Source organism: Equus przewalskii, chromosome X, assembly GCF_037783145.1.
Source record: "Equus przewalskii isolate Varuska chromosome X, EquPr2, whole genome shotgun sequence".
Lineage (NCBI taxonomy): Eukaryota > Metazoa > Chordata > Mammalia > Perissodactyla > Equidae > Equus > Equus przewalskii.
The window spans coordinates 120151947-120172354 of record NC_091863.1 but is presented as its reverse complement, the minus strand read 5'-3'; the positions used below and the strand labels follow the sequence as shown (position 1 = coordinate 120172354).

The window sequence follows — 20408 nt, the reverse complement described above, 5'->3', positions numbered from 1 at the left end:
GGTGGGTCCAACTGAGAAAACCACCTAAGAAGGTGGGCAGAAGGAAAGGTACTTAACGAATGGCCAAAAGGAGCAGTGAGTTAAAAGAAGAAACAGAACAGCCATTACAACAAAGACTATTAGGCAAGAAAAGATCTGTGCGGAGTTCATGTTTAAGTTGTCTTCCTTAATACGTTCCACTTTTTGGATGGATTTAGAATGACAGAGAAAAAATCCTAGTGTTGCCCTTACAGACTTCACGTGAGATCTCATTTGATGGAGGAAAATGTGCTTTCAGTGCCTATTACGATGGAATAGGTTCTCTCCATTCTTGGAAATGCTTCTTTGCAAATATTTTAGGTATTATTTCACAAATGAAAGAAAACAGTCAAGGCTGCTACCACCAGCTTTGGAGGAAACAATCTAATTTTCAAGATATTTATCTATCGTGAGTCGGCACCAATGGCTCTGGTTTCCAAAGAAAGTGGGAAAATTGATGTGCATTTTGGAAATGGTGCTTTGAGCTGCATGGCATGATAAACAGGCAAGACAAATGTGCAGCCAGCCAGCTTTTGGCCTCTGAAAGGGCTGGAAGGGAAAACTGACATGCATACTTTTGGTAGGCTACTCTGGTTGACAGCAACAGCAGATTCCCACAGTTCAAATTACCCAAGTCGCTTCCCCTTGCCTGCCCCGGGCTGAGTTCGCCTATGTATCAAACAGGAAGCTCCACCGCTGTGATCCACCAGGAGCAAAGGAGAACCCGCCGAGTCCCAAGCCGATCTTAGATGCCAGTCATTTGACCAACGGCTACTACTCCTCCATCCCAGAGGCCCAAATGCTCAGACTGGAGGCGAGGAGGACATCTTCTCTGGATCAAAATTGTCTTCCCTGAGTCAGGAAAAAATATGCCATTGGCTGGAGCTTAAAACTGTGGAGGCTGCATGTGCAGTGTGCTAGTTTACCAGGAAGAGGAAGTTTCAGGAATACCTGCCTCAGGCTGACTCTGTCCTTCTCAGGGGCCCCAGCCAGCTCTGTTCGCCTGAGGAGGCATCTTGAGCCAGCCAGGAATCACACAGTTCTGGTTACTCCTGAGCTGGACTTTAGCCACTGTATTTATTTCTTCTGGACTGATTTCCTCAAAATCCAAATCAGTGCCACCTCCACAACTTCTACAGTCCTTGCTCTAATTCCTTCAAGGATAAATATTTGGGGTCAAATACAAATGTACGTTTTGGGGGTTTAAGGATTCAAATAGCTAGAACTTGAAAGGCATATCACCATGACACATTACAGACCCACAGAGCTGCAGGCTCTTCAGTGGCATGTCATCCATTACCATTCTTCAACTGTGTGCAAAGTTATCGGGAATTCGGAAACACTCCAAATAAACACTCTGTGCCAAGACTTTGCAGTTCATTCATCCAATTAGCCATCCGTTCATTCATCCAATCAAGCCGCCCGTGTCATACTGATTCATCCTTCTTTTTGCATATCCAAAGCAAGGATGAAAGAGTTGCAGAGAAGGTATAAGAGACAAACTTTTCATTCTGTACTGCAGCAAAGCTAAGGTACAGTGAAACTGTGTTGGCTATTGACCTTGGTGCACCCAGGAGGGGATGTTTTCACAATGCTTACCTCTTCCTTTTGGTGAGGTAGATTGGCATCAGATGTGAGCTCAGGGCCAGTCTCTTTTTGCTTGAGGAAGATTGGCCCTGAGCTAACATCTGTGCTACTCTTCCTCTACCTTGTATATAGGATGCCACCACAGCATGGCTTGATGAGTGGTGTGTAGGTCCACACCCGGGATCTGAATCCACGATCCCCATGTTGCCGAACTGGCACGTGTGAACTTAACCACTACTCCACCGGGCTGGCACCCCATAACGCTTACCATTTAAAACGGTTAAGAAACCGCTGGTGGTTTATGAAATTCATTCCATATTCATTTAAGAAATTGCTTTTTATGAGAGAGTATCTGTGCTGAGTTTCTCTTGGGTGTTGGAAGTTAGAGGGGCTTGCCCACCCACCTATAAAGGCCAATAGGGTCTCTGCTTTCCACCGAATGTTTTCCAACTCTCAAAGCATTTGTCAACATACTCAGAAGAATCAGAATAAAACGAATCCAAGGCTTGGTGTTCAGTATTGCAGCACACTATTATGCTGCCTACAGAGTCCTGCACAGGTGTTTAGTAAAAAGGTCTGAAGTTGGAATCAGGAGCCCTGGGTTCAAGTCACAGCTCAGGGAGGCCACAGGCTGCATGCAGGTAACTCCAAGGCTCCTCACCACCCTGCCTCTCACCACTCCAGCTACCTCTGCTTGTCTGTATCGCTTGATGTGAACTGAGCACCAGGCTCCAGGGGCGGCCACAGCAGCATCTTCCCCTCCATGCCCAACGGGCCATTGCTGGCACTGCAGCCTGAGGCCACAGTAACACTGCTGGCAGGCTCAGCTCACTGCTGAATCACACTGAGATCACGGTCAGCTAGAAGTCCCCAGTTTTTTCTCAAGCAACTGTTCCCCCATCCTACACTTGAGCAGATAAGTTCAGGACCCAAATGTAAGACCTGGCATTTATTTGTCCCTGTTAAATTTCCCATGACGATCTTGAGTTCATCAAGATCTCTTTGGATCCCAATTTCGTGCTACAGAGAATTCATCACCCTCTGGCACCATATCAGGGGCAAATCTGGTAAGAGCGATTTCTCTATTCTTGTCCAGATCATTGAGAAAAAGGGAAGCAGGCCAGGAGGGAGCCGTGGGACCTGCCTCTAGACTTCCCTCTCTAAGGGAGAACATTAATCCATTATCTATGGCCTTTGAATTCAGTCCTTTAATTGGTTACACAATCACATAACTGGGCTGTAAACGAGGATTTCACAACAGACACTGCCAATTGCTTTGCTGAGGTCCAAAAACACTAGCCTGCTTTTCTCTGACCTACCTGCCTAGCGAGCTCTTCCAACAGAAAAGAAGGTGCTTCTAACACCACAAGCTGCACCTATTGAACCTGGGGTGGCTCTGAGGGGTGCCTGCTCTTTCTGCTTTGGTTTTAGACCCACTTTGTACTGGTTTCCTTTTCTAAGCAAGCAATTATTCACGCACTATTTCTCTAACAGCACGTTCCACACTTTTTCCAGGGAGCAACATCGAGCTAACTATAGCTACATAAGATACCCAAGTTAAGGAATTTCTTTTCTGAAAATTTGGAAGTACATGCCCATCTGATGGTTTATGGTTCTTTTTTTGCAGTTCTGTGTGATTCCTTAAGCTCCATGGGTAAAGGTTCAAGGTCTTGTCGGCAAATGCTTCCTCTCCCTCAGCACCTTGGCCTGTCGTTCACCCTGGCCGTCAGCAACCAGGCAGCCCTCTCACAACCCCTTCATCCACCACAGTCTTCAAGTCTAGCTGAGCAGCATCACCAACCAATCTATCACTTGCAGGTTGAAGATCATTCTCTTCTACAAAGAAGCCTGAAGTTTTAGGGTAGCCACTAAACTAAAAAGCAGACCAGAGACACAAAAAACAAATGAGGAAAAAAACAAAGAAACACAGCATAAAAAACTGCATAATTCAATGGGTAGACCAAAACACTCAGGATGAGAAACAAAGGAAATGCAGGAAAACTGGAACACGAATGATAAAATGACAGCATTAAGCCCTCAGACATCAATAATCACCCTCAATGCAAACGGATTGAACTCTCGAATAAAAAGACACAGAGTGGCAAGATGGATTAAAGAACAATTTGTTGCCTCCAGGAAACACATTTCAGCTCCAATGACAAATACAGACTCAGAGTGAAGGGGTGGAAGACGACACTCCAAGCTAATGGCAAACAAAAGAAAGCAGGGGTCGCAATACTTATATTAGACAAAGTAGACTTCAAGATAAGGCAGGTAAAGAAAGACAAAGACGGGCAGTATATAATGATCAAAGGGACACTCCATCAAGAAGAAATAACGCTTATAAATATCTATGCACCCAACACAGGAGCACCAAAGTTCATAAAGCAACTATTAACAAACCTCAAAGAAGACATTAAAAATAACACAATAATAGTAGGGCACCTCAACACCCCACTCACATCATTGGACAGATCATCCAGACAAAAAGTCAACAAGGAAACAGTGGAATTAAATGAAAAGCTAAACCAGTTGGACTTAATAGACATATATAGAACACTCCATGCCAAAACAGCAGAATACACATTCTTCTCAAGTGCACATGGAACATTCTCAAGGATAGACCATATGTTGGGAAACAAGGCAAGCATCTATAAATTAAAAAAAACTGAAATAATAACAAACATCTTCTCCAATCATAATGCTGTAAAGCTAGAAATTAATTACAAGAAAAAAGCTGAGAAAGGGAAAAAGATGTGGAGACTAAACAATATGCTACTGAACAAGCAATGGATCATTGAAGAAATTAAAGAAGAAATCAAAAAATATCTGGAGACAAAGGAAAATGATAACATGCCATACCAACTCATGTGATGCAGCAAAAGCTGTCTTAAGAGGGAAATTCATTGCAATACAGGCACACTTTAACAAACAAGAAAAATCCCAAATAAGCAATTTCAAATTACACCTAACTGAATTAGAAAAAGAAGAAACAAAGCCAAAAGTCAGCAGAAGGAGAGCAATAATAAAATTCAGAGCAGAAATACATGCTATTGAAACAAAAAAGGCAGTAGAAAGGGTCAATGAAACAAAGAGATGGCTCTTTGAGAAGATAAACAAAATTGACAAACCCCTAGCCAGACTTACAAAGAAAAAAAGAGAGAACGCTCAAATAAACAAAATCAGAAATGAAAGAAGAGCAATAACAACAGACGCCACAGAAATACAACGGATTATAAGAGAATACTATGAAAAACTATATGCCAACAAAATGGATAACCTAGAGGAAATGGACAAATTCTTAGACTCTTACAACCTCCCAAAGCTGAGTCAAGAAGAGACAGATTATTTGAACAGACCAATCACAAGGAAAGAGATTGAAACAGCAATCAAAAGCATCCCAAAGAATAAAACCCCAGGACCAGACAGCTTTCCTGGGGAATTCTACCAAACTTGAGAGGATTTAATACCTATCCTTTTCAAGCTATTCCAAAAAATTAGGGAGGATGGAACACTTCCTAAGACATTCTATGAGGCCAACATCACTCTGATACCAAAGCCTGACAAGAACAGCACAGAAAAGGAAAACTACAGGCCAATATCGCTGATGAACATAGATGCAAAAATTCTCAACAAAATTTTGGCAACCTGAATTCAGCAATACATCAAAAGGATCATATATCGTGATCAAGTGGGATTCACAACAGGGATACAGGGATGGTTCAACATCTGCAAATCAATCAACATGATACACCACATCAACAAACGGAGCAATAAAAACCACATGATCATCTCAATAGATGCAGAGAAAGCATTTGACAAGATCCAAAAGCCATTTATGATAAAAACTCTTAACAAAATGGGGATAGAAGGAAATTACCTCAGCATAATAAAGGCCATATATGACAAACCCACAGCCAACATCATACTCAATGAGCAAAAACTGAGCTCCATCCCCCTGAGAACAGGAACGAGACAAGGATTCCCACTATCACCACTCTTATTCACCACAGTACTGGAGGTTTTGGCCAGAGCAATTAGGCAAGAGAAAGGAATAAAAGGAATCCAAATAGGGAGAGAAGAAGTGAAACTCTTGCTGTTTGTAGACGACATGATCTTATATATAGAAAACCCCAAAGAATCCACTGGAAAACTTCTAGAAATAATCAACAACTACAGCAAAGTTGCAGGGTATAAAATCAACTTACATAAATCAGTAGCGTTTCTATATTCTAATAACGAACTAACAGATAAAGAACTCAAGAACACAATACCATTCACAACCGCAACAAAAAGAATAAAATACCTTGGGGTGAATTTAACTAAGGAAGTGAAAGACCTATACAACAAAAACTACAAGACTTTCCTGAAAGAAATTGATGACGACATAAAGAGATGGAAAGACATTCCATGCACATGGATTGGAAGAATAAACATAGTTAAAGTGTCCATACTACCTAAAGCAACCTACAGATTCAATGCAATCCCAATCAGAAGCCCAATGACATTCTTTACAGAAATTGAACAAAGAATCCTACAATTCATATGGGGCAACAAAAGACCTCAAATTGCTAAAGCAATCCTGAGAAAAAAGAACGAAGCTGGAGGCATCACAATCCCTGACTTCAAAACATACTACAAAGCTACAGTAATCAAAACAGCATGGTACTGGTACAAAAACAGGTGCACAGATCAATGGAACAGAATTGAAAGCCCAGAAATAAAACCACACATCTATGGACAGCTAATCTTTGACAAAGGAGCTGAGGGCCTACAATGGAGGAAAGAAAGTCTTTTCAACAAATGGTGTTGGGAAAACTGGAAAGGCACATGTAAAAGAATGAATATTGATCATTCCTTTTCACCATTCACAAAAATAAACTGAAACTATATCAAAGATCTAAAGGTAAGACCTGAAACCATAAGGCTTCTAGAGGAAAATATAGGCAGTACACTCTTTGACATCAGTCTTAAAAGGATCTTTTTGGACACCATGTCTCCTCAGACAAGGGAAACAATAGAAAGAATAAACACATGGGACTTCATCAGACTCAAGAGCTTCTTCAAGGCAAGGGAAAACAGGATTGAAACGAAAAAACAACCCACTAATTGGGAAAAAAATATTTGCAAGTCATATGTCTGACAAAGGGTTAATCTCCATAATATATAAAGAACTCACCCAACTCAACAACAAAAAATCAAACAACCCGATCAAAAAATGGGCAGGAGACATGAACAGACATTTCTCCAAAGAAGATATACGGATTGCCAACAGGCACATGAAAAGATGTTCATCATCGCTGTGCATCAGGGAAATGCAAATCAAAACTACACTAAGATATCACCTTAAACATATCACAATGGCAAAAATAACCAAAACAAGAAGTAACAAATGCTGGAGAGGTTGTGAAGAAAAAGGAACCCTCATCCCCTGCTGGTGGGCTTGCAAACTGGTGCAGCCACTATGGAAAACAGTATGGGGATTTCTCAAAAAATTAAAAATAGAGATACCATATGACTCAGCCATCCCACTACTGGGTATCTATCCTAAGAACCTGAAATCAGCAGTTCTAAAAGTCCCATGCACCCCTATGTTCATTGCAGCATTATTTACAATAGCCAAGACATGGAAACAACCTAAGTGCCCAGCAACTGACGATTGGATAAACAAGATATGGTATATATATACAATGGAGTACTACTCAGCCATAAAAAAGGATAAAATCATCCCATTTACAACAACATGGGTGGACCTTGAGGGAATTATGTTAAGTGAAATAAGCCAGATAGAGAAAGACGAGCTCTGTATGACTCCACTCATAGGTGGGAGTTAAACATGTAGACAAAGAGAACAGATTAGTGGCTATGAGGGGAAAGGGGGGGGTACAAAGGGTGAAGGGGTGCACCTACAACATGACTGACAAACAATAATGTACAAGTGAAATTTCACAAGATTGTAACCTATCATAAAAATAAAAGACCCTAAAAATAGAACTACCATACGACCCAGCTCTCCCACTACTGGGTATCTACCCAAACAATTTGAAATCAACAATCCAATATAACATATGCACCCCTAGGTTCACTGCAGCACTATTCACAATAGCCAAGACACGGAAGCAATCCAAGTGCCCATCAACCAATGATTGGATAAAGAAGATGTGGTGTATATATATACAATGGCATACTACTCAGCCAGAAAAAAGACAAATTCATCCCATTTGCAATAACATGGAAGGACCTACAGGGAATTATGCTAAGTGAAATAAGCCAGACTGAGAAAGACAAACCCCAGGTGATTTCACTCATGTGGAATATGAACAAGTACTGGGGCAAAGAAAACAGTTCAGTGGTTACCAGGGGAAGGGGGTGGGGGCACAGGGGGTGAAGGGGAGCACTTATGTGGCGACAGTCAAGAAATAATGTACAACTGAAATCTCACATTGATGCAAACTATTATGAACTCAATTAAACAAACAAACAAAAAAAAGAAGCCTGGAGTTTTTCTCCAAAGAGCCTGGTTTCTCCTTCTGTGGGACAATTCTCTTCACTATCCAGGGACTCCGGGGTGTGGTGTCTCTTTGCCCTCTTCTCTCCCTTGGGGGCACATCTCTCCAGCTTTCCACCCCTGACTCCGACTCCGATGCATCTCGGCTGCTTCCATCCGATGCTGCTCCTTCTCCAGAAGATCTGGGGTACTCCACTTGGTGTGATGAGCTTTAAACTGATTATTTCTTGCCATTGGAACAGAGTTTCTTCTCGTCTTCCTTGTCTTACACCTCTCTTCATGTTCTTGACTCAATCTTCTGTCTTCAAAGCAGGGTTCCTGGGTAACCTGGGAAGGGGAAAGCCGCGCCTGCCTCCAATCTCCTAACTGTCCAGAGTAGGCGTATGGTGAAGTGCCCTGGGCTCGCAGACTTCCAGCAACGGCTGAGTGTCAATCACTGTGCTTCCAAAACAGGCGGCATACAGCGCTTACACAGAAGGGAGGGATCCTAGAAATACTGTGCAAGAGAAGCCAATGGGGCCAAGTGAGTTGTCAGTGAACAAAAAGACATCTCAGATGATTTCTTACAATGCCTGAATAGGTAGGAGAAGTGATCTGATCATCCGCAGTAACTAGAAATATAGGGACCAGCAAGGGAAACCCTTCAAATTTCCAAAGTTGGGTTTGTGGCACCTCAGGTGGCTCAAGGAGTGCTGCGATTGGAATAAAATTGATAGTATTCACTTTAACTTAAAAATAAACTCATAAGGCTATTTAAGAGAGAGAGAGAGAATGAAAAGTGGCTGTGAAATCAAATTAGTGGGAGAAGTTGTCACAACTCCATACAGGTTTGAGGCACAGTCCATCAGTCCGTGTGGAGTCCATTGGGTTGGGCTTGAGTTGCCAACCAGATGTGTGGCTGGACCAGGGGAAGGACGGGCCAGAGGAACACAGAAGGCTGTAGACTGGCAGAGAACTGGCCAAGAAGGGGAGTCCACCTTGAGGGACGCAAGAGGGGAAGAGCCTGAGGGTGGAGCTGGAGAGGTGGCTCCTCTCTCTGTGTGGACGGGTGAGAGCTAGCAGAAGCCTGGACGGGGTGGGCTGCTGGGTGAGAGTGTACGGTAAGGAGGGTTGGGGAGGGCTTCCCGGGTTGCTCCCCAGGTAGGAACGGGACTGTGGAGAGAGCTGAACTGTCCCCCCTCACACTCACGGCTGCTGTGCTGTGTTCTGATGGTGAGTCGTGAGCCCCAGGGCCCCCGCCTTACTGTCTGCAGCTAAGAGAACAAAATAGCACCCAGTGTTGTGCATTTGCTGACACATGCACTTTTCTTTTCCTAATGAGTGATTATATTTCCTTCTAGGAAAATCTGTATGGCCATACTAATACCATTTTAGCTTTAGAACATTTTGTAGGGCACTTTTAAATCCTTGACTTTTAATACGGTTCTAGATCATATGGTTTTAATTACTAAGTTTTTATTCCCTAAATTTGACCAGAAATAATGTGATTTGCAAAGCAAACAAGCCAGTTAAAGTGGATTCAATGTACTGGTGGCCTGCTGCTTCTCCCACTAGTAAGTGCCGTTTCTGCTCCTGGGGCGCTGACAGCTCCCGACAGTGGGCTTGCTGGGACCCAGGAAAGCAGGAAATGGGCCAGAGAAGGCTGCCTTGGCAGCAAAGGGTCCTGTTGGGCAGGTTTGCACGGCAATCTTCAGATCAGGGCAGTGTGGGATGTGGTGACAGCACCCCAGACACATTGACAGACAGCCTCTAGGCAGCGTCTGGTCCAACCTGCACACATCTCCTCTGCTCACCATGGAGGTGTTGGCTAGGCCTTCTGCAGCTGGTTTGGAGGCCAAATTCCAGAGGCATTGTGCATGCCAAACACTGAGACGGCCTTGCAGCTAAGACTGCTCTAGAGCACAGGCAGTGGTGGCCACCAGCTCGCCCAGCAAGCCAACAATCTATCATTCTCTGCAAAACCTGGTGACCCAGCTTGGAACCCAGAGTAGGGTGATGGATGGTCAGTGCTGATGGACTTTTTGAAAGGAGGGAGCTGGTGTGATCAGAGCTGGTTCCTTGGAGCCTCTCACACATTCTGTGAAGCAAACAGGGCTGAGGTTCCTATCCCAGAGGAGGGTGCTTGGCTGAGGAATGGGAAGGGAGCACTGGCCAGGCCTGGTGATACCCAGATAGCACATGGCTCCCCCAGAGTTTCTTCCAGAGTGAAGGTGCTCACCCTTAGTAGGGAGAACCTAGGGCTGGACTCTGGCCTGGCCGTTGGGCCTTCCTTGAACTTGGTGGGGTCTAGACTTCAGATTCTGTGCCATCCTGAGAGGTAGTGTAGTAGCTGAGCAGTGAAAGCATGGACCCTGGTGCCCAATGGTCTGGATTTGAATTCTACTGCTGCCACTGATTAGCTGTGTGGCACTGGGGAAGTCACTCACCCTCTCTGTGCACCTGTTTCCTCATCTGTAAAAGAGATATGATAATAATAGCATCTACCCCATAGAGTTGTGGTGAAGATCAAAGGCATGACATCCATAACGTGCTTACCACAGTCGCTGACAGATGGTAAGCCCTGCCAAATGTTAGCCAGTGGTACTGTCTTCCTCCAGGTCCCCACTGGGTCCTGACAGAGGGGAATCTGGCCACTGCGGCAGTAGTTGCTGGGTGGAGTGAAACACTGTGCACAAAGCAATCTGACTGTTTTTCTGTCCAGTCTGCCCTCGCTAGAATATGCGGCCCATGCTGACTGCCAGCCCCTCGAAGAGAGCCTGTGCCGGGGCAGGTACACAGCGGAGAAGGACAGTGGGTGCAGGAGTCTCCTTCGCAGCAGATGGCTCTGGAAAGGGCCCCAACATTCAAAAATTACTAACTTGGGTGCGAACACAGTTGGGTGACAGAGAGCAGGAGAGACCTGAGCAGGCTTCAGAGGTTCTACAGGACAGAGCGGAGAGCTGGCCTAGGAGTCAGGAGGCTGGGTTTTGAGAGGCCCTGCTGCTCCCTCGCTGTGGGGCCTCGGGTAGTCCCTGCCCCTTTCTGGGCCTCAGTGTCCTCTGGATGCCAAACAATGTAAGATGGAACCATGCTCTGCACCCCCAGGGAGCTCCTTTCCCATCAGGACCCAGAACACACATGGCACAGCAAAACAAGAGGGGAAGGGACGCACCCAGTTCCGAGGCTCGGGCTCACTGCTCTCAAGCTCAAGGTCAGGCTCAATTTCTGACAGCAATACTCACACACCGTTTCTGTGTCAATTATAGGAGCCAATTTCTCTGGCTTACTTTGTAAAATATATTTTCCCTACCCCCATTCCTAAATTTAAAACTTAAATTTGAAAAAGATATTTTGGAAAACAAGTACATTTTGACAGGAATGGTTTGAAATTGCCACAGGCAGAAACACACATGAATAGAGAGTGCTGTTTGGTTTGCTTCTGAGAATCACGGATTCCATGGAGAGGCAGCTCCGCTGGCCACTTTATCTGAAGTGCACGGACCAGGCCCTGTCGGAGAAAAGGATGAGCCAGGACTGGTCAAGTGGCTCGCCTGAGTTTAGGTTGTTAATTTTGCCACTCTGGCTTCCAGAAACCAGATCCCATCTTGGCAGCAATGGTGCTCCCATCCCTAACCGCTTGTCATCTTTGGGTAATCATGATATTAATGGCCAGGCTGGATGGTGACGCTGGCTTATGCACCTGCTGCCAAGCAGCCAGCCAGAGGTATTACCCAATTGAGTGGGGTTTTAGCAAGAGGAAACTTCAAAGACATGAACAATAATGCTGACTACCCAGCAAGGCAAGGAGTGGAACACCCCGAAGCACCAAACTGATTGTACCCACATTTCATAGAAACTGATATCCAAGGGAAGCTGCATCCGGGTGGGGAAAGTGTCAGACCAGTAGCTCAGCAGGCCAGCCAAAGTCCCGGTGGAGCTCCTCAAGGCAAGAGGCAGTTCCGCAGCGCACCTTCCCTCTTGGAGCACCCCATAGCACCTCCACAAAAGAGGCTGTCCGGCCCCTTCCAGGACTGACGGGAGCTCCCAACTCTATAGCCATCTTCTCCACCAACTTCCACCTCCATCCTATTTCCTTTCTCCATCACGAGTTAGCATACTTAACAAGTGGAGAGCAGCATATACAAGTGGCTTATAGATTGTGGCAAGCTAGCAGAGAAGCACTCGAAAACAGCTCGTGCAACCAAATGCCAATGTTTGAGTAAACCACCACCCCAGGCCTGACTCCCCCGCACTGGCCCGCAAGTCGAGCTACTCAGTGCTTCCATTTGCAGACATAAACATCCACTTAGGACTTCTGGAAACACCATGGAAGCCAACATTTGGACTTAAGTAATGCTAACAGGGCTGCATAATCAGTAAATTCACTCTTCTGCTGTGTGCCTTTGCAATACTCTTAAGGAAGAATGCACTGGAGTCTTACAGATAAAAGTTGACAGGGAAGTAAGTTATGAGGACACAGAAAAATTGGATTTTAAGCAAAAAATATTGTACTCTGCAGATAAAGAGAGCAGAGATTTTTCCCCCCTTATCTGAAAACGGATCCTTTGCAGAATTGCTGAGATGGAAGTAATTATCAAGAACTGAGAACATTAATCAAGAAAAACCTGTTCTTTTCTTTATCCAAAACTGTGTAGATGGAAGAGCCAAGAGACTGAAAATGAAATTAACTGGGACCACACGGAACATTTAGTTTTCTCCCCCGAAACCCTTCTGATGTTTCACATTTTCCCAGATACAGTATAGGTTGCCCCAGCTCCCACCTTCTCTCCCTGTGGTGTGCTGGCAAATGCTTAACAAGCGGCTCTCCACTTAAAAAAGCTTTGTTGCAGGACTTGATGACTTCTGTTGTAAATACTTTTACTGTGGCTGATTTCAACCTATCAACATGATGTCAACCAGCTGGCAAAATTTCTGAAAATGTAACAATTGGCTTTTGGGAGCTGGTATGAGCCAGCTCCAGCACACCACTGCCCCCTCCCCTGTCTGTGTGTGTCCTGTGTCTTCTACTCTAGGAACATAGAGATGGCAAACACATAAATCACCAAAGAAGAAGGCAGATTGCTAAAATAATCACACACATGCTCCCTTTTGGTTTATAAACTCTTTCCCTAATAAGAATAATTTTAGCTATCTTTATTAAGGGCTAACACAGTACCAGGATGTTTTACAAGCATTATTTTATTTAAGCCTCACGTCAACACTAAGAGGCAGGTACTATTATCATTCTCCTTTCACAGAGGAGAAAACTGATGTTCAGAGAGGTTCGGCAACTCACCCAAAGTCACACAGCTCATAAGTCCGGGAGCTAGGACTGGCACCTAAGTGTAACTGAACTCCATGGGTCCATCGCTTGGTGAGTGTGGAGCCAAAAAGCACAACCAAGGCTGAACTGGGTGAAGAAAAAAGATTATTGCTTGCACAAGCAATGGAGAACACCGGAGATAGCTCCTAAAGTCCTGACACCCCAGTTTAGTGCAGGTGGAGGTTTTATACACCAGAGTGCAGAGGATATGCTACAGCTGTGTAACAGACCGATCAGGGCGCATGTGCAGGCCGTTACACAGCAAATTCAATGCTATTACATAATGGCTTCAATGCAACATGCCATTTAGAGATGGAGCAATTTGCAGGGGTCCTGCTGCAACGTGTAAGTTTCACTGTAGGATGGCAACATCTGCAAAAACAAGGACATCGACCTCTAAAAAAGAGCACATTTAGTTTTCTCCTTGTCTGGAAAATATTTGACAGACTATGTTTAGTTTTGGATCAGATTTTCATTAACCCTTTAGTTGCCTAGTTTCTGGTCACATAAGTTACCTGGTTGTGCTTTGACAGTAAGAAGAAAATACAGCATGAAAAGTTGTAAGGTCAACAGTTTGACTTAGCTGGAAATCAGAGAAAAAAAATCCCAACCAATTAGATAGTTTCCGTGTTGTCTTAGCAGGGGCTCTTAACCTAGGGCTCACGGAGAGAATTCAGAGTCTCTAAACGCAAATGGGGAAAAAACTACACTTCTATCTTCACTAACCTCTAACTGAAATTTAGCATTTCCTTCAATTATGAATTTTGGCAGCAGACCACAGTAATATTTACAGAACTTGTGACTTCAGTGCCAAGAAAAATGGCAGATATTTTTATTTCACATTACGATCATAGCAGGAATCTCCAATTATCACTACCTTGAAATTACAGTCGTTATCAGGCCTACTGCTAGATCTTAATGTTACGAAGCACTTGCATAAATATATCACAAATTTGTTTTGTTAATATAACTATTTTGAGAACTATTTCAATCTAATTGGTATCCTTTGTGATCCACTGTTTTATTTTGTGCATTTAAAAACATTTTTTTCTGTGTGAGAAAGGTCCCTAAGTTTCACCGGAAAGCCAAGGGTATCCACAGCACAAAAAGGGTTAAGAATCCCGGCCTTCGACAATAATTTCACCAGCACCCAGTACTGATTCACTTCCCTTCCAGAAGCTGTGAGGACCAGCTCGGCCCCACAGAACTCAGAAGCCACTCATCAGAACTGCTGTAAGGATCCCAGAATCTACACCTCCCCGGCCCCGTGTCCAGGTATAAAGAGCCTTTTGATAGCTAGTCAGAGAGGTTCTCCTGAGAGCTCTGTCTGGTTTCCAGAAACAGGCATGCTTGTTTATTTAGGATGTCTGGGCCCATTCGGATAGAGGCCATGCCCACGGCCTGTAATCGTCGATGGGCACTCCAACATTTTTCCCCTGTGAGACAGCTTGGGATCATGAGTCAGACCTTCCTGGGAAATGGCTGAGAAGTAGCTTTCGGAGACGAAAATGAAGTGGAGTTGGTGACTGAAGGAGGGGCGGGGGAGAGGCTGAGTCAGACCCCTGTCCACTCTTCCAGGCTATCCTAGAAGCCCTGCTCCATGGAAAAGCAGCACTGTCCGGCCCTCTCAGGGTGAGTTGTTCCAAGGTGGCTCTGCTCCTCTGCCTGCATCTCTCTTGGTGGGGCCCCAAACCCAGCCAATGTCTACCACAGAGAAATTCTAGAACAAATGTGTTACTATCTTGATGGAAAAATACTAACCGGGTGGATCTTCCAGGGAATATAGGACCCACCTCCTCTTGGCTTGAGCATCAAAGCATCACATAGGCACCCAGCGGATCCCGGGGCACCTATATTTGAACAGACTAAGGAAGGACAGCTGTGCTTTGGGATTTGGAGGAGTTCAGTTGGGCAGCACTTGTTTTTGGTCATTTTGACCCAGGCTTTGTGAGGTGATGGAGGTCCGAGGGCAGCATGCCTTTCCTTCCTGACTTGCATGCTTGGATTTCATCTTGCTGGAGAAGGACGTTCCTGCTCGAATTCTTTTTCTTCTTAACAGCTCTGCCACTCCCTGGCAGTGTGACAGGAAGCAAGGACTATACCATTCCTGTGCCTAAGTGTCCTCCTTTGTAAAGTGGAGGCAGCGATAACAGAATCTACCCAACAGGTGCTGCGAGGCTTAAAAAACAAGCCCCCAAGGCTGGCCCCATGTCCTAGTGGCTGAGTTCCGTGTGTTCTGCTTCAGTGGCCCGGGTTTGGTTCCCGGGCTCAGACCTACACCACTCGTTAGTGGCCAGGCTGTGGCGGCGACCCACTTACAAAACTGGGGAAGACTGGCACAGATGTTAGCTCAGGGCAAACCTTATTCAAGCAAAAAGAAGAAGATTGGCAATAGATGTTAGCTCAGGACCAATCTTGCTCAGCAAAACAATAAAAGATAATTTTAAAAAAGAGCCCCTGAGTGTAGTCCTGAGGACCATGTCCAATCCAGAGTGAGCCCTCGGTAAGGATCAGCTTGCCCCTGCTCCTCTTAGCATGATATGAAAGGCACCCAGCACACATGCCTGGCTAAGAGGGCAGGCCCAATTAATGTTCACATCTTTCTCTTCCTCCTCATCCCATCGCTTGCCACCAAAGGATGGCCAGAGGAGACTGCACCTCACCAGGGCAGGAAAGACACCATTACGTGCTTCTCGTAGAAATTTCTGAGATGCAGAGATGAGAGATTTGATACAAAATTTCTTCAACAAACTCCCTTTTGCAACTCAAGGTCTAGGATGAAGCCCTGGAGCTGGGCTCAGGTTCTAACCCTTGGAGCTGAGTACTGGAAGAAACTCAGATACCACCTAGTCTTAGCCACATCCTGTACATGGGGAAACTGAGGCTCTGGGATGGGAGCAGCCCTGCTGCTCTGGCAAAGCCAGCCCTAGAACAGAAGTCTCCTGCCTCAAGGTCTGGCAGTCCCTAGACACTATCCGAACACAACCCCTGAGAGCAGCAGACGGATGCCCGGCACAAAGACCTCTGTCTGGCAGGGGATTTCTCTGAGAAGGCACAGTATCCCCCAGGTCCCCTCCCCACCTTGCCTCTCTCTGATCGGCCTTTAAAGAGATAACAGGACAAACAAGAAGGGCCATACAAACAGTAAGTGCTCAAAGGGTGGAAAACAGGTACTGTCACAAACGCCCTCGCTTCCTGGCTTATCCCAAGTTACACGCTAAGTGTACGCTGCCCCACTGCAATGGGCTCCCAGACCCAGGCAGTAACATGGCCGCGCAGGTGGGTTCCGGGGCCTACAAGTGAGCCTCATTCATTCTCCAGAGGGTTTCCATTTCTCCAGCAGGCAGCCCGGAGAAAGGCTCTGAACACCTGGCTGTGCCCTCCCTTCCCTCAGCCTCCGGCAGTTCTCAGTCTTCCCTTCAAAGGGGCCAGTCTCACGTCTGCTGACGTTCCCCATTCTCTGAGCTTTGTCCCCATCCAGTTTTCCCTTTCCCACCTGCCCCCCTTCCAATCTTGCTTCATGCTATAGACCAAGGGTTATTTCCGGATTCAGCCCAACGTCTAACTTGCTGCAGAACATGTCTGAAAACCCACCTCCCTCTGCCAACCGCGTAGAAAGCCATGGATTTTAAAAATCACACCAGCATGGAATGTAATATTGTACAACTACTTTCAAAAAACAGTTTGGGAATCTCTTTAAAAGTTAAACATACACCTTATGACCCAAGCACTCTCTCTCTGGGCATTCACCTAAGAGAAACCTAAGAGTATGTCCACATCAATGCTTGTTCGCTTATGTTAACAGCCAAATCCGGAAACAACCCAAATGCCCATCAACAGGTGGATGGATAAATAAATCCATACAACAGAATACTCAGCAACAAAAACGAATGAACAATTGATACCCACCGCCTGACTGGATCTCAGTCATTATGCTGAATGAAAGAAGCCAGACCACGAGAGTCCCTATTCTATGATTCCATTTATACAAAGCTCTAGAAAATGAAAACTACTCAGGATTGACAGAAGACAGATCCGCGGTAGCCTGTGGATGGTGGAGAGGGCCAAAAGGGAGGGATTACCCAGGGGCATAAGGAAACTTTAGGGGGTGATGGGCGTATTCATTATCTTGACTGTGGTGATGGTGTTTACATGTATCAAAACTGATCAAATTGTACTTTAAATATGTGCAGTTTATTGTATGTCAAGGATAGCTCAACAAAGCGGTGAAAAAATCCCACCAGCAGCTCCGTTTTCAGCTCGTGGTAATATCCCAGAGACTCGGAGGATGGGAATATGGACCATTTTTGACATTTCATCTGATGCATTGATGCGCTTTGCTCATTGTTCTCATGGGCCTGTGCCTTCTCAGCTTTCTGGATGAAGGTCTCCGGTGTATTTTCCCTTGAACTTTCTGGAAGGCTCCCACGAAGCCACAGCCTAAGGAGAAGCTGTTGTGGAGGAAACGGCTCTTTAAAATCACAACCATTTGAAGCGACCCTTCAGTAGTGATGGAGTGAGTGCAGGGGGCTCACGTCCTGACATTTCTATTTTACCCTTTTCTACCACAGGGTGCAGTTGATCCACCTAGAAGTCAGATGGGAGCGTGAAATGTCCAACCACGTGGGCGGCCCGAGGCGCCTCTTGGGAGGGCCAGGCTACTTTGTTCTTTATTCCGTGAGGACACACGCAAGCGAACATCTGCTCCCTTGGGCTCTCTGCGCTGCCTGCGGCTTACGTAAAGGTGGCGAGACTAGCCTGCCCTCCTCAGAGCCCAGAAAGGATTACTGATCTCCAAATTTTCCGAAACCAAGTAATAAAATATGGTTTCAAGCCTGCAATGACTTTGTTTATTGAGGTAGAAATCACATAACATAAAGTTAGCCATTTTATTCTAAAGTCTCCAATTCAGTGGCATTTAGTACCATCACAGTGCTATGCACCGTACGCTCCACGTAGTTCTAAAACATTCCCATCACCCCAAAAGGAAACGTTGTACCCATTAGCAGTCACTCCCCATTCCCTACTCCCCATCCCGGCTCCTGGCAACCACTAATCTGCTTGCTGTCTCTATGGATTTACCTGTTCTGGACATTGCATATAAATGGGATCATACAACATGTGCTCATTTGTGTCCGGCTTCTTTTCTTAGCACAATGTCTTGGAGATTCCATGTTGCAGCATCAGTATTTCATTCCTTTTCTCGGCTGAAGAATATTCCAGTGTGTGGATAGCAACAACTTTTAATATCTTTGCCTTTTTTCTGCTTTCTAAATCAACATCCTCCGACTGGAACACATACTAGTTGAAGTGTCTGTAACTGTCACAAATAAGGCATGAGGTGAGGTATGCTGACGGAGAGCAGGGAAGAACATTCATCTGGGAGGTCTGGGTTCTAACCTCCCCAGAAAACTTCCAATCTGTGACCAGGCGGTAGCCACTTAAGCCACAAGGCAGAATGAATTTGTAGATCTCTTGGGCCACCATCCTGTTTCTCTGACAATAACATATGACAACTTCTGAGCAACACCCAGTAATTTTTTTTAATGAGACTCTCTTCAGAGAGCAATGGGGCAAGCTGAGTTAGAAATATAAGATGATCTCTTTCCAAGCCACCAATACAGCTGCTGCCAAATTTTTACACCACGAATGTCCCCTCACAAACTCCCTCAATAGTCCCTGAGAGCCAGTTCAATTGTTCTTTCATACCATTTGTATTAGTTTTCCGTAACGAATTACCACAAACCAAGTGGCTTGAAACAACAGAAATGTACTCTCTCATAGTTTTGGAAGCCAGAAGTTTGAAATCCAGGTGTCAGCAGGGTTGGTTCCTTCCAGAGGCTCTGAGGGAGAAGCTGTTCCAGGCCTTTCTTCCACCTTCTGGTGCTGCTGGCAGTCCTTGGCATTCCTTGGCTTGTAGATGCGTCGCTTCATCTCTGTCTCCATCTTCACATGGCCTTCTCCCTGTGTCTGTGTCTACATTTACCTCTGCTTCTAAGGACACCAGTCACACCGGATTAGGGCCCACCCTAATGACCTTTTCTTAACTTGATTACATCGGCGAAGACCCTATTTCTCAGTAGTCACATTCATAGGTTGTGGGGGTTAGGACTCCAACACAGCTTTTTGCGGGGGGGGACACATTTCAACCCACAACACTATTCAAAAGCCTCTGAGTTGAACACCTTCCACAGTTGTTAATAACAGTATTTCTATCCCAGATTCTAGCCCACATCTCTGTATGAGTGACGTATCAGTCAGGCCTGTCTGTGGAGTAATAGCCATCTGTTGATCCTACCTCTCAACCGCCTGTCAGGTCTGTCTCCTTCCGCTGCCCTGGTTTATCCTCAGCATCTTTCCCCTGGACTCTTGCCACAGCTTTCTGCCAGGGGACCTCCCCTGACTCCAGTCTCTGCTTCCCACTTTGTCCTCTACACTGCAGTCAGAGTGATCTCTCCAAAACACTGATCTGACCGTCTTCTCTGCTCAAAAATATGGATGGAGCCGCATTCCCTCCAGGGAAAGCGCCAAAGCACAGCCTTTATAGTCCTCCACACTTGGCGGCCCCTCCCTGGGCTGCCTTCAGCCCTCTGCACCCCCTGCTGCTCCCAAACTCACCACCCCAGGGCCTAAGCAAAGGCTTAGCTGCTTGGGGGATGCTCTCTGCCATGCATGACCTCTTCTTCATTGCAAGTGACCTCTGGGCCATACATCTTCCTCCTTTCCCTGAACCTGAAATATCACTTGGTTTGGACCTTTCTGGCACCCATCCATCTACCCCTCATTAGAGCTTAATCTGGGCTGGGCACTGGGCTTGGAGTTCAGAGGGAAAGGTTGACCTATGACACATGGCAGGTGGTGCTGGACACCAAAATAGAAGATCTTGAGGGTTGTAAAACTGAATAAAGGAAACCTCATTTTAAAGGGAGCTGGGTGGCCAGGAGGAGGAGCTCTCAGGCACTACCACACCATATCAATTTCAGGAAGAATGGT

At 45.5% G+C, this 20408-nt stretch overlaps 1 protein-coding gene and 1 long non-coding RNA gene across 12 annotated transcripts in view; one reads left to right on the top strand and one right to left on the bottom strand.

The window, feature by feature from the left end:
• MAMLD1 (mastermind like domain containing 1) overlaps positions 1 to 20408 on the bottom strand; it is a 224647-nt gene that overhangs the window by 78287 nt on the left and 125952 nt on the right. The gene's annotated exons all lie outside the window — the stretch shown is intronic.
• Positions 14590 to 18533, top strand: LOC139081002 (uncharacterized). The gene is made up of 3 exons (XR_011535926.1): positions 14590 to 14690; positions 14994 to 15047; positions 17987 to 18533. It is a non-coding gene; the product is annotated as an uncharacterized lncRNA (long non-coding RNA).